This window comes from Hypanus sabinus, chromosome 13, assembly GCF_030144855.1.
Source record: "Hypanus sabinus isolate sHypSab1 chromosome 13, sHypSab1.hap1, whole genome shotgun sequence".
Classification (NCBI taxonomy): domain Eukaryota; kingdom Metazoa; phylum Chordata; class Chondrichthyes; order Myliobatiformes; family Dasyatidae; genus Hypanus; species Hypanus sabinus.
Genome location: NC_082718.1, coordinates 57,012,816 through 57,023,801, shown reverse-complemented (window position 1 = coordinate 57,023,801; position 10,986 = coordinate 57,012,816). Strand labels below are relative to the sequence as shown.

At 39.5% G+C, this 10,986-nt stretch overlaps 1 long non-coding RNA gene across 1 annotated transcript; it reads right to left on the bottom strand.

Annotated features, from left to right (window-relative positions):
- Positions 1-3,632: 3,632 nt before the first annotated feature.
- On the bottom strand, positions 3,633-7,349 carry LOC132403503 (uncharacterized). The gene is made up of 4 exons (XR_009515276.1): positions 7,282-7,349; positions 6,248-6,480; positions 5,827-6,102; positions 3,633-4,573 (listed from the first exon to the last, which is right to left on the bottom strand). It is a non-coding gene; the product is annotated as an uncharacterized LOC132403503 (long non-coding RNA).
- Positions 7,350-10,986: the final 3,637 nt, after the last annotated feature.

Genomic DNA, 10,986 nt, shown 5'->3' with positions numbered 1-10,986 from the left:
ATACCCAGTCACTTTTATATTCGTCTGATGTAACTTTGGTCTTGGCTTTAAAGCACTAAACTCAGATTCTGCAAGAACATTTACTTGTGCTCCAGTATCAAGTTTAAACAGCATATTGTTTTGCTTCACTTGCAATGGAATAGTCCAGTCATTCTTACTTTGTTTATTTTCACAAAGCCCATCTATATAAAATTCCCCACGTTCAACTTCAAGCACAGCACTTACTTATTTCATTTTATTTTCCTTCTTTCTACTTTTACAACAGCGTGGAAAATGATTAATCTTACCGCGGCCATTGCAAATTTGCGGGACACTGATTTGGACGATGTTCCCATGCACAGCGATCACATGACTTTTTTCTTTCAAATGTCGTCTTGCTCTCTGTCAACGTACTGTCAACATTTCTTGATTATGTTCATGCTTTTTTACAGCATTTACATTGCAGTTTTCAAAAACAAACTCTTCAGCCTGCAACGTCATGGTCTCAGAAGCTTTGCAAAGCACCAAAGCTTTTTCAAAATTTAAACTTTGCTCTCTCAACAGCCTTTCTCTCAGAGTGTTATCTTGAATGCCACAAACAATTCTATCTTTAATGAGAGAGTTCGTGAGCAATCCAAACTCACATGTTCTACTACGTTTTCTTAACTCAGTAATATACTGATAAATTGATCAGCAGCTCTCTGCGCACATGTGAAGAATACATATTGCTCATATGTTAAATTACACTTAGGTATACAAAATACTTCAAATCTGTCCATTATTGACTTTAAATTAAAATTATCTCCATCTTCAAAGACAAAGTTATTATATTGCTCGACTGCATCATTCCCGATCACATGGAGCAGAAGCGCACCTTTGGTTTTTTCCAATTTTTCTTCATAGTCGATTGCGGATAAGTACAGCTCAAACTGTTGCTTGAATATCCTCCAGTTCTCAGCTACATTGACAGTCAGCTGAAATTTTGATGGGGACTGTAACCCTTCCATTTTACTGCTTACATTTCGAACGTTTTTTCTTATTATTTTTTCGATTATCTTTGATTCTCGATTCTCCCGTATTATTCTTCCAGAACCACTTCTGACACCATGTTAAGTTACTTCTGTTTAAATGTACCATTGGTTAACAGTAAAGAATCATATTCTGAAAGAATTAGATAACTTTTATTTACAGTAATAAACAAACACATCTTAACCAAGCCATGTGCTGGAACATTCCAGCAATCCTGTGCATGCTCAGTGCTCTGTCCAATCACATACAGGCACATCATTGCACGTGATATCACCACAATCCCTTCTATACTTTCCTCCAATCACCTTAAAATTATGCCCCCCTCATGTTAGCTATTTCCTCCCAAATAAAACGTTTCTGGCTACCCACTCAGTCTCTGCCTCTTATCATCTTGTGCATCCCTGCCAAATCACTTCTCATCCTCCTTCATTCCAAAGAGAAAAGCTGTAGTTTGCTCAACCCATTCTCATTAGACATGCTCTCTAATCCAGGAAGCATTGTGGTAAATCTCCTCTGTACACTCTCTAAAGCTTCCACACCCTTCCAATAATGAGGCAACTAGAACTGAACACAATATTCCAGGTATGGTGGAAGCAAGCAGTAAAAGCATTGAAGATGTATAGTAGGTCAGGTGGCATCACAAAAGACTCTCTATTGGAACTTTCATCATTCGAGCAGTCTGAAAGGCTAATTCCATCTCCACAGATACTACTGATCTGCTGTATACTTCCAGCTTTGATGCCATTTGTCACATCAAGGAGAGAAGGTTTACCAGTCAACCAGGGACAGACATCTGTGTGGACTTTATTTTAGTGTATTTTTCAAGATCTAGGCAAAGAAGGCAGGCCAGCTGTTATTGCCCATATCCATTTGTAGGTGACAGGCCAGCATTTATTGCACATCCAGTTGTAGGGTTAGGTGTTTATTGTCCATACCTAACTGGCCTTGGACAGAGATGGCTTGTCAAGCCACGTCCAAGTCAATCACAAAAGACTTGTCTGCAGACACATATAGACCAAATCAGGTAAGAGCAGTAGATACCTTTCTTTTAAGGACATTAGTGGATCAAGTGGGTTTGAGTGACAATTCTATTCCCATATGATGAACTAAATTGAACCTCTTCAGTTGCCATGATGGGATTTGAATTTGGGCATCTCGGTTGCTAGCACAGGCCTCCAGATCTGGTAACTCAATGCTGTGCCACACCAGACGTGCCAGCCAAAGGGAATCTTACACCTGTAGTGTTGGGTTCAGTCCCACTCTCTGCAGAAAGTCAACTCACGTCTGTTCCCAAGTGTACCGATACACTGAGGTACAGGGACGATGAAAACTTGCTTGTAGCAACATAGCAGGCAGACAGGTATAGACAATGCACACAACGTAAGTTGTACGTGAGTGAAGAGAGAGAAATAGTGCAGAAACAGGGGTTTAATGTAAAAAAGTGTCAACCTGTCCTTTTCCATTGCCGAAGTAGAATTAGGGTTGTGTAGGTCAGATCAAGAATGTGATGGTTGTAGGAAAGAAGCTGTTCCTGAACCTGGTGGTGTGGGACTTCTCCTGCTGGTGGTAGCAGTGCGAAGAGGGCACAACTGGATGGTGGGAGTCCTTGATGATAGATGCCACCTTGTTGAGGCAGTGCCTCAGCTAAACACTAGCACTAATGGGGAGGACTGTGCCCATGGTGGACTGGGCTGTGTTCAGTGCTTTCTTCAGCCTCTTGCTTTCCTGTACAATGAAATTGTCATACCAGACCATGATGTCAGGATACTTTCAACAGTTTTTGCATTGGGAATTGTGGCTTTATATTGTAGTCACTATAAAAACCACAGTGACATTCTTGCCCGTCCCACAGGTTCCAAAAGCAGGTTTTTGTAGATACCGAAAACAAAGTTTTAATGAGACTTGTGTGCAAAGCTGAAAGTCAATGACTGGGGACACCAGCTGGCCAATGCTGGGAACTGCAGTAGAGAACCTGAACAGTCCTTTTGCCAGTGAGAACATGCTTTGCCAGATTAATAGCACCATAAATAAAATACTAAATTTAGATTCTTTATTATTTTTAATCAGATTTCCCAAAAAGGGGAGCATTATTTATTGATAAGAATGAAATAGCTAAATTATACTCTGCAGTGGCATTTAAACATTTATTTTGAGACCTAATACTGAAGTGATATGAAGTTTCCTGTTGCAAATGGTGTACAAATTAGGTTGGGATTTGTTTGTGTTAAAATATACACCTTGTTCGTTTATCAGATGAAAATAGTCTGAAACAAGCGCACAATGATTAATGAGGTTAGACTCCAGTTAATTATTGTTTCCTCCTGCAGTAATTAGGTTGGCAATGCTAATCAAGATGAATCTGCACCCCGGTTTCTCATTCTTTATGTGAGCAACTACTTGTTTCAGCTGCAATAAGACTCTCTTCTAAAGATGAAGCTAATATTGGGCCAGCGGTGTGATTACATTCTTTTGTTACACTAAGTGCGTTGCAACAGCCAGAGATAAATACCATGAAGTTAATAGTCTTATCATCTGCAATTACTTTTTTTTTGTGTAATTCCTGATTAACAGCATCCCGCGGCTCTTTAAAAATTTTGTTTTATCAGGAAACTGCAAAAATTTCTTTTGTTCAAATTTATTAAATGATTTTCTGTTACAAATATGCTAAACCTAATTTGTTGGTCAGGGCGAGGTTTCAGTAAGCCAATCTATTTATTTCAATGCAGTTTATATAGTGGAAATATTTTTAAAGCAATGGAAGGAGCTATTTCAATGGAGTCTTTTACAACCGCAAGACTTTCCAAAGCTTTTTACAGTGAATGGAATATTTTGAAGAGTAAACATTGATTGGAATGTCAAAAATGGGCAAAGGATGTTAATAACAAAGATATGTAATAACAAAAACATTGGATGAATGATATGATAAACATATAAATTGTGGAGAAATCTAATTAAAGTAACACCAGGAATCATTTATATACATCCGGATGACCTTGGTTTATTGGCCTCTGAGTGATGCCACTTCTTATCTGGCAATCCCTGAGGACTGAGGGTGACTTGCTTCCATGCTGGATGTGTGGGCTATGAGATGGTTGATGAGAGTGATATGGGAACCAGAGACTCTTTCCACAGATGGAGTTGTTGAAGGCAGGTGGGTGTGCAGTCTGTGAGGTAGTGTGCTCTTTCCTCTGCTAGTGCAGAGCTCCTGGGTATTCCCGCTGAGGTTCTTAATGTCATCCTGAATAAACCTCCTCCACATTAAGTGGCCAGAAGTTTCCAGGAAATGGTGGGTTGCAGCATTTCTTCAAGGAAGATTTGAGCACATCCATTGAAACATTTATTCTTTCTGCCTGGTAATTCCCTCCGACAGCAGAGGTTGAAATAGATTGTCCGTTTCTCGAGTATGGCATCAGGGATGTGAATGACATGCCCTCCCAAGCAGATCTCACTGAGAATAATCAGTCTCATTGACAGGGTTGTTGACTTGAGTCAGGATCCAGAGTGCTTGAATATTTCTTATTTCTCTTCAACTCACTTGCTTCACTGGTAATTTTATTGTATTATTCTGTAACATGTAAACAAAAGTGAAATAAAAGCCTATTTCAAACGTCCAGAAGATCAGTTACTTCAGCACCATCAAAGCCCTGAGAGTGCTGGATTATTGGAGTTTATTGTGATTGATAGAAGTTTAGATATTAAGGGAACAAAATGGGATTAGTGCAGCAAGTAAAACAAATTATTGGCAGAGGTTCTTGTGTTCTTACAACTATAGTTTTGTTAATAGTTTTCAACATTCAGTATACACAAAGTTCTGAAAAGATTGTCCCTCTCTGACCACATGATAATTTTACCAACACCAAGTCCAGCAGCCTTAAAATGGGCATCAGTAATGACTAACAATGTAACTAGACCATCAAATTGAAGCCAGGCAGACCCAATGTAGTTATTTATCAGGCACTATGAAACAATTTTCCCCAAAAGGACCACAACCTTGCCACGGGGTTTGGAGGCTTGTGTGCCTAGATGACCCAGACAGCTGTGTTAGCTGGAGTCAGGGCCTTGTGCTTTGACTCTTGGTAGTGTCACCCGTGCCAAACAGGTCAAAGGACAGAAGTCAGACTAAGGATGACCAACCAGTCCTCCAGATTCAGGGGAACATCTCAGGGCTGACAACCCTGGCTGGTCAAAAAAAAATGTTACGGAAACAGTAATGAAGAACCCTACATCTGTGTGTGACGGTATTCCTGAATCTCCACCCAGCATTTGCATGACTGCACAATAGAGAAAATGTCAAAGAACAGACATAGATGTCATTGCTGCCCTTACACCAGCAGTAACAATGAATCAATGTAAGTCCTGTCTGCAAATGAAAAGAATCTAGCCAATCTGCAGAGTCTGATCTCAGTTATCAGTGAAATGATGGATGGTGTCATCAACAGTGATATCAAGCAAGATTTACTGACACCTTTCTCACTCATGCCCAATTCTGTTTCCCCAGGATTACTCCATTACAGATCTCATTAAGAGCTTGTTCCAAATATGAAACAGAGTTGAATTCCAGAGGTGAAGTGAAAGTGACTACATCAAGGAGTCAATGGGCACCAAGTGTAAAACTCTCCTCATGTCTCACACAAAGAGGTTGGTTCTAGCTGCTCAAGGTCAACTAAGATCTTTGTAGAAATGCTCTGGGTTCAAACACATTTAGCTGCTTCATTAATGCCCATCTTCCTATAAGGAGATCAGAAGAGGGGATGACCTCAGACAACTGCAGAATGTTCAGTCCCATTCAGAAATTCTCAAGAAATGAAGTAGCCATACCTGCATGCACCAAGACCTAAACAATGACCATTTTCTATGGTATTCCTGGCCAGAAACATCCAGATCATCAGTATGAATCCCATGGCTTCAGGGCACCGCGGTAGTGTAGCAGTTAGTGCGAGGTTTTACAGCTCAGGTTATTCCAGAGTTCGGAGGTCAATTCCAGTGCCATTCTATAAGGCGTCTCTGTACATGGAATGCATGGGTTTTTTTCCGGGTCGTCCGCTTTCCTTCCAAAGATGTAGCCAGTAGGTTGATTGGTCATTGTAAGTTGTCCTGTGATTGGGTTACAGTCAATCAGGTTTGTTGGTAGTTTCAGGCTCAATGAGCTAGAATGACTAATCCGCACTGTATCGCTAAATCAATAAAAAATAAGCACAAAGCAGGATGGAGATGAAGTATCCTGTAGTAAGTGACTTACCTTCTGACCTCTTGAAGCCTGCCCACCATTTACAAGTCAGGAATGTGATAGAATGATGAGTGCAGCTCCAGTAAATCCCATGCTCCAGAACAAAGCAGCTTGACTGATTGGCACCACATCCAAGACCCTAAACATTTATTCTCCAGGACCTTGGTACACAATAGTTGTGATTTGTATCACCAAAATGAATTGCATCAGGGCAATTGAATGACAAGGCATTGAAGGGTACTGACCTATTGTGGACAAATAGGATAACTTGGAATTAATTTTAGGAATAGGACAAATAGGAAAGAACTATTGTTGGCAGAAAGTAGTTTCTCTCCTCTTTCCCCATCACAATAACTAGCCAGTGTATATTGCCTCTAGAAAGTCAGTCTGGGTTAGAATTTAGGTATTAATCGGTAGGAATGTGGAGAGAATAAAATGATTAGGACAGAATTAGTGTAAAATGGGTGCTTGAAATCTAGCACAGATATGATGGGCTGAAGGGCTTGTTTCTGTTCTCTATCGCACCATAACTGCAGCAGTTCAAGAAGGCACCTTACCACTACCTTTACTAGAGCAGTTAACAATCCCCATACTCTGAAAAACAAGTAAGAAAACCAATTGTGTCTGTTACTTAATCAGAAATGTAATTATTCACATTTGGATTCCTAATTAGGTTATGCTGCTAATCAATTAGGCAACATAGCTCTAGACAGTATGGGTGGGGAGAAAGGAGGTTCAGTTAATCTCAACTGCTTTAAAAGAGCATCTTCTTACAATGAAAATTTACTTCAGATTGTTACACAAACTTGTTAAAATCTGTGCATTCAGACTGAAATCGTGTATTTGTGCAGTCTGGTTCTACATGCACAGCTCAGTGCTTGCTGAACAGAACAGAGTTGTTCTGCAAAGTAATCTCCAATCTGCATTTAGTCTTCTCAATATAGATAGAAGAGCGTTATGAACAGCAAATACAGCACACTGAATTGAAAGAAACCAATCCTCTACTCATCTCTCACTTTAATCCCCCAACCCATTCCCACACTTACCTGTGTTTGGTCTCTTAAACCTTTCTATTACATCTCAATACAATTTTGCCTCACCTTCCCAAAGGCACATTACTGCCTTTGGACTCAACAATAAGTTCAAGAATATCAGGAAGCAAACTGTTCTAACACTTCTTTTTCATTGCACATGCTCAGGCTTATCCTTGGGTAATTTTAGTTAATAACTCACCTATTCCACTTACATCTCCACTTTCTGTTTCTTGTCTCATTAACCCTTTGATTTCCTTACACCATCAACATGCTTCATCATTTTAACATCTCTCTCTGCATCTTAATACTTATTTATGTGCCATTTTCCTCAGTTCTGAGAAGGGTTAATGGCCTGAGTCTAAAGGATTTTTTAAAAGATTAGCTTTATTTGTCACGTGTACATTGAAAATATAGTGAAATATGTTGTTTTACATCAAATCAAATCAGCAAGTTTTATTGTAAATATCCCACAAATGTTAATTAATGAACAAGAGAAAATCTGCAAATGCTGGAAATCAAAGCAACACACACAAAATGCTGGAGGAACTCAGCAGGCCAGGCAACATCTGAATAAATAGTCAATTTTTTGGGCCAAGACCCTTCAACGGGACCCTGTGTGTGTAGCTTTGATCCCACAACTGTTGCCACACTTCCGTCCCAACTGAGCATGCCCACAACTCAGTAACCCTATCTGTACGCCTTTGAAATGTGGAGGAAAACGGAACACCTGGAGGAGACCTATGCAGTTACAGGGAGAATGTAGAAACTCCTTACAGACAGGGGCAGGAATGAACCCTGATCCTACAGTTGGTGCTGCAATAATGTTACGTTAACTGTTGCACTGCTCAATTACTCCTCTTTAAACAGTTTCTCTCCACAAATGCTAACTGGTCTGCTAGCTCTTTCTGTATACATTTCAGTAACATTCCAGGATTCTTAACTTCCACTAAGATAATAGGTAGCTCCTCTGAAACCAAAGAAAACACAAGCCTGGCCACAGGAACAAGGCCAAGGAATGGAAGTGATTGGATAGTATTCACTGAGTTAACTAAGGCAGCTTAGACTTGTTTTGCATGATTTGCATGAAGAGATATACACAAGACTCTGCAGATGTTGCAATCTGGAGCCAAATTGAAACAATCTTCTGGAGGAACACAATAGGCCAGGCAGCATCTGTAGAAGGAAATAGACAGTCAATGTATTGGATCGAGACTTTTTACCTGGACTGATAAAGGTTCTCAACTGTATATTTACCTCTGCAGTTTTTACCGGATCCAGCCGAGATCCTCTAAGAGTTTGTTTTTTACTTTTTGAAGATATGCAGAATACTCCTATCATCTTATCTCCCATTATCAAATAGAATGAGTTTCCTTTACATGAACCTTGCCTGGAAAATTAGCTACCACTTCCACATTGAGCATAGTTACAATTCAGGCTCAGTTAGTTATTTGATTGTGACCCAATTTAGTGTATCTTGAAAGTTTCTGCATAAATGCAAGTTTATTTTGTCATGCCTATATGAAACAGTTCCATTTCTAAAGTATTTTAGTTATGTAAGTGAACGTGGCAATAAATTTTCACATAGTAAGATAATTACACAAACAGCAACCAAATTCTAAATGTTCTTCAGATGAGTAAAAGAGATGGTTATTTTCAGGCAGTTACCATTTTAGGAATTAGTTAAATTATAACTGCTTCCAGAACAGATTACCTTCTCCAAAATGTCTCTGCAATAAGCACCATTTAATTTATCAAACACATCAATGCAAACCAGACTGCCAGTGTCTGATTGAGCAGCATAATATGTGCAAACCAGCAAGAGCTGTCAGTTTCAGTTCTACTAAAGATTCCAAATCTCCAAAGACACATTTCCAAATCAGGAAATGGGTGATCCTTGTAAGAAGATCCTTGTGATATTCTATAAACACCTCAGGGGACATTTATAATCAGCCCTTTAGTGAGCTGGGCATTCTGAAAAGTTTTTTTCATTCTGTTTTAGTGGGAAGAATACTTTTTAAGTTTAGAGCACAACTACAAAGACATCTGCCACAAGAAAGCAGCATCCATCTTCAAGGACTCCCATCAGCCATGCCACACTCCTTTTTCACTGTCGCCATCAGGAAGGAGCCTCAGGTCCCAAACCACTGGGTTCAGGAACAGTTATTACCCGTCAACCATCAGGCTCCTGAATCAGCCTGGATAACTTCACACAACTTAACACTGAACTCACTCCACAATTGTTCGACCCAATTTCAAGGACTCTACAACTCATGTTCTCAGTTTTATTTATTTACTTATTTAGTTATTTGTTTGCTTGTTTAATTTTTTGTATTTGCACAGTTTGTCTTCTTTGCACATTGGTTGTCAACTTTTGTGTGTAGTTTTCCATTGTAATTCTCTGTCCTGCTCTGAATGCCTGCAAGATAATGTATCTCAGGGTATTATATGGTGACAAATAAGAACTTCGAACTTTCAACTCTGAAAAGAACATTTTAAGTGGCCTGCTTGTAATTTTCTGCCCACTTATGCTGCCACTAAGCTGGGTGCAGCAGGTGCCCCAGAGTGCAGTAGCTTCAAAACCAGGAAAAGAACTCCACTGCAACTGAAATTTGGAAATGATTTTAAAGGTTTTTATTAAATGTCTTAGGCATTCAAAGAGATCAAAATGGAAATAGTCAACTTAAACTGAAACTCAAGTCTTATCCTCCCACTGGCCGAATCTTTGCCACAGGTCTCCACTGGGTCACAGGTGCCAGGTTGGAACTAGAGGCAATTCCCCAGCAAGACCTGGCCCTGTCTCTAGAGTCTATGTTGATTATGGCAGTGAATGGAATTGAGAGTTGGTCATGTGTATCCCCAAGTCCCTCACACATCAACGTTTTTAAAAATCACAGCACAGGCATTAGGCCACAGATAGAATGCAATTTAATTTGACATGATCCGTAATGAGAAAGTTGACGCCCAGTACCAATGAAGTCACATTGTACTGGCATACAGTCAGACCTCAACATTGCTTGCAAGTGGCCTATTTTTTAACTGGTTCATATCAAAGTATTTCTGATATAAATGACTAAAACCACAATTCAGCACAACTGCTCAATTGCACTCCTAGTTACCTCCCCACACCCAGGTTGCAAAGCTCCCAGACCAACTTGTGAACCAATAATGTCACCTTAGGAAATGTTGCTAAACTGAACTTCTGATAGTTAATTTCAGCTCTTGATCCCTGGAGAACTTATCTCACAATCTTACTGTGACCAGGCATGCTCATGCCACTTTAGTTAACTTCAGCAGGTATAATCTGTTCCCTTTAGTAGATAAATGCTACTTAATAAAGGGACATATAATGACTAAATATTTCAAAAGCAGTACAAAGCTGTAAGAGATAGGAACGGTTGCTTAATTTGGTGGATGGGAAGGTAATGATTTTTGATTAACTCTGCATCTTCCCAAACAAATTTTTAACATGCAATACCATCCCTGGTGTATTGTTGATTTGTTCTACATATAAAAGAAAGGATTATTGCACTGGAGCATGTGAGGGAAACACTTTAGCATTGATCTGTAACAAGACATGGTATTAAGACTTACTGAATTCATTCTCAGTAATCAAATCCACCAATAATATTTCATACCATTCTTTGCCTTCCTGTTCTATTTTTAAATCACTCCCCTACATTTACTATGCCACTGAAGAGACCCATCCGTTTTCAGGTT